Here is a 4,200-nt window from a genome sequence, read left to right on the forward strand (position 1 = left end):
GGGGGATAGCCAGAAAGAGAGACTGACAAACAGGATATACTTATCAATAATCAACCAATCAAGCTATTCTTCCCCCCTTCCAGCTATTTACCCACTCTGGGACTGAGAAAAAACAGAACAACTTTTCCTGGAGGAGAAAGTATTGGATATGACAATGCTGAAAGGGAACTTTAAAGACAACTCATTGACTGCTAAAATGTGTAGGTTTGCATAAACGTGAGTACTTGTTTTGCAGTGATATTGAACTATGGAAATGAAATTGAAAGAATGGAGTAGAGAGAAAGAAAAAGAATGCTGGGAAAAGATCAGTGCAATACAGAAAATCACGAGACAACCAAAAGAAAGTGCATGCTTTTGAAAGTAATTTAACGATAATAGTAAACCGTATACAAAGTAAAAATATCTAAATGATTTTTTATAAAAACGAAAAAGGAAATAAAGTAATATGTATTAGTGTGTTTGTGTGTGTGTGTGCTTGCGTGCGTGTGTGTGCATGTAGGTGTATGTAAGAGTGTTCAAATGTTTGAATGTATGTATGTACAGTTTGTATGTATTTATGTATGTATGCAAAAATATATATATATTCTCGAAAAACATATTCTTGTTGGCAGTGGTATTGTGTGTGGTGTTCAATAGTTTTACACACAAACTAATCTCAGACGCACGTAACATAAATGGTATCGGAACGTCTTTCAACAGACTATGGGATATGACGACCAATAAGCAACTTCGTTTCAGTGGTCAGATTTTTGTCTCTGATCATTTTGGACAAATCACCATTTCACAGGAGCTTGCATTTTTGGCTCACGTGTGGCTCAGTTAGTAGAGCATGGCTCTTGCGATGCCAGGGTTGTTGGTTGGATTCCCACAGGGAACTGGTATGAAAAACTACTCAAATGTATGCACTCACTACTGTAAACTGCTCTGGATAAGAGCTTCTGCTAAATGACCCCCCCAAAAAAGGTGATATATATTTCAGAAGGGGAGGGGACATTTGGCTCATAAACTTGCAGAGAGAGAGAGAGAGAGAGAGTTCCGCTCCTTGTTTTAGTATATTTTCTAACATAACTTCATTGAGCGTTTGACGCAAGATTTGAGTTCTTGGTTTCTGAGATTACATACACACACAAAAAATATGGATAATTTGTGACTGTTTCAGGAAGCTAGGCTTATGTCGCACATCACTACTTCACAAGAGAGGGATCAAAATGTGTTTTGGGGCAGAAATGCCTGCTGGAACGTGAACTTTCATGTGCCTTAATAACAAACTTGTATGCCATCTGTAAATATGAATACAATTGTTAAATTACAAGCTTAGTTGGTTTAGTCACAGAAAAAGACAGGAACCTTCCCGCTAGCCATGATTGGCTGAGATAATGGATGGTCTGGACATGCCGAGAGATGAGTTTGGATTGGTCTGGCATGTAGCATGCTTCTGTCTATAACATGAGCTGCTTAGTATGTGTAGATAATCCTTGCTACCGCAACTTTTTTGAAAGATATAACGTTAGCCATGGAGAACTGCAAAAAGTGTTGCTACTGCTCTCAACAACAGTTCATGCATGGTAGCTAGCTATGACAATCTGTTTTTATTGTTTAGCTAGCTAGCTAGCTAGCTAGCTACATGTCTAAAAACAAACTCCACTTCACCAGATGATTACATGACCCATCAAATTAGCCAGGTGCCTCGCATGTGAATCCTTAAAGAGATGGGTGGGGCTAAGGCTTAAGAGAGTGTGAACGATACTGAATAGTTGTAGACAAAGAAGAGCTCTCCAGTAGGAGTACCAAAACATTCATGGGCCATTTTCTCAAAAGTGGGGTTACAAGTTTATCAACTTTGAAAGCAAAATTACTTTCCCAGTGTTCCTCACCTGCAGCGTATGATATACAATACTTTTATCCAATATAAAAATCCTCATTTCAAATTTTGCAACATAAGACCGAATCGAGGTGGTCGGTCACATATACCATTTAAAGCTCTGGTGGGACGCTTGTTGGCCACTGCATGCCAGGGTTGGGCTCAATTTAGAAGTTTGACTCCCATTCAACTCATGAGTTGAAATTCTAATTGAATTAGCCATACAAATTAGCGTTAGGATGTAGAATTTAAACTTCGGTTTGAGTGACAGGAAGTATAATTTAATTCAGTGCAATTCAAAGAAATTCCACTCAATCATAAAACATGAGAGTTTCATTGAATCTGACAGGTCACACTTACAGATACATTACATTTACATTTTACAAATACCAAAGATACCATAGAATATATATAACTTTTCTCTGGAAAGAATGTTCATGTACTCTTTTAACCTTAGTACTTAGAATAGCCAATTATATTTTCATTGATGTTTTATGTACACAATGTATTTTTGTACCAAATATAGAATAGAAGAGGTATTTGAATTTCACTGAATTCAATTATATTTCCTTTAATTAAAATTAAAATTGCAATTCTGTATGCTTGCCAGCTGGTTTAGGATTCAGAGAGTATACTGGGTCACTCACATCCGCCATGGATAAAGGACAACTCAAATATCCCATTAATTCTGACATAGCTGAAAATGATTAAAAGGGCACAACATTTATTCATTGAATTTTGGAATCCATTAGTTCCGCCCACAATGCTATGAAATCTGGAGCGTTAGTCCTGTAAACAATATGGCTTTTCTGGTTTCGTTACTGGCGTCTTACTGTAGGCTTCACTACCCTCTCTCTGTCTCTTTATAACTGACTAATTGTTCTGTTGGAGGACATTGTTTTACTGCCTCTAACATTGATTATAATAGAAGTGAGAGTTAGAAAAAGATTGGCGTGTGGGAGTGGAGCTGGGAAGCACTAATTTGTTTACCAATTCATCAATATGACAAAAATGGCTCTATTGCTTTAAATGAACAGGCATGTTGCGTAGTACAAAGTTTATTCAAAAAGCCTATGTTCATTTAATATAAATTAAGTAGCATTAAGTTTTGTAGTAATAGTTTTATAATAGTTGTATTAGTTTTACTTTAATCATTATATACAAGTTATTATTTTGTTCCAAATCCATATGCATTGAATAATCACAACAACAAAGCATTTGGCAGATAAGTTATTAACCTTTATTAACTGCATTAGTCATCGTTTATATATTCTGAGAAAAATTGGTTCTACGAAAGATAAATAAATACATGACTAAACACAGACAGATAAACGTAAACACGTGTGCTCACACATACGAGCACACTATACATACTGTACATTCAAACATTAAAAAACAGATTGACACAATAGAATTGAAATCCTTTTCATTTAACAGACAGCAAAGAATCCTCTGTCCAACATCTGCAGGTTTAAAGACATAGGGAGCAACCTGAGAAACTGTTTGAAGGAGAGAGAGCGAGAGAGAGAGCACGAGAGAGAGAGAAAAGCAGTTGTGGTAGAGCGAGAGAAGTTCATTCATAATTCAACTACTTTTCACATATAACACTGTCATACTGTTTATTTTTTCTTCTGTGCTCAGTGGTGTCAGAAGAACATCAGGGTTATGTTCATTAGGGCATGCAAAGACTAACATTTTACAATGTTTCGCAACCTAAAATGAAAATGAGCATTTCTTATTGGCCGAGTTTGAGGTAGTCCCTCCTGTTTCAGTCCATTTTCCTCCATCTAGTGCCTAAAGAACACGACCCAGCTTTTTGGGGGGGAGGTAGGAAAAGTCACCATCGTAAAATCATTCAGCATGTGTTTGTTTTGCGTTATCATCAAGTGAGCGATTAATCAAAATGACAAAGGGGGATGGATGGTGGTTGTTCCGTTTGTAGCCATAGCATCATTAAGTAAAAAATCTCTAGCATCATTACATCTGAGTTGGCTGTCGTCAGTCTGATTTAACACTCATCTATCAACCCAGCATGGTGATCATAGAACTCCCTCACTAGGTGAGGATGAGATTAGAAGTTGTGTTTGGCCTCTTGAAACACCACTGGTAGCCATTGTCTCCCGTTTAAAACCAATGACACTAATGATCATCTTAAAAAGTCAAGTACTACAATCAAGCCCAGATTATTTATCCTCATGGATTCACAGAGAGAAGAAAGACAGAGCGAGAGGGAACAGCGAGATAGGGAGAGAGAGAAAATGGAGGGATAGCGAAAGACTAAAAGAGAAGTTCACGCCATAAAAAAAAACGTTATAAAAAAACATCACTCGTCTATAAGG

This window comes from Coregonus lavaretus, assembly GCF_964263955.1.
Source record: "Coregonus lavaretus genome assembly, chromosome: 3".
NCBI classification, from domain to species: Eukaryota; Metazoa; Chordata; class Actinopteri; order Salmoniformes; family Salmonidae; genus Coregonus; species Coregonus lavaretus.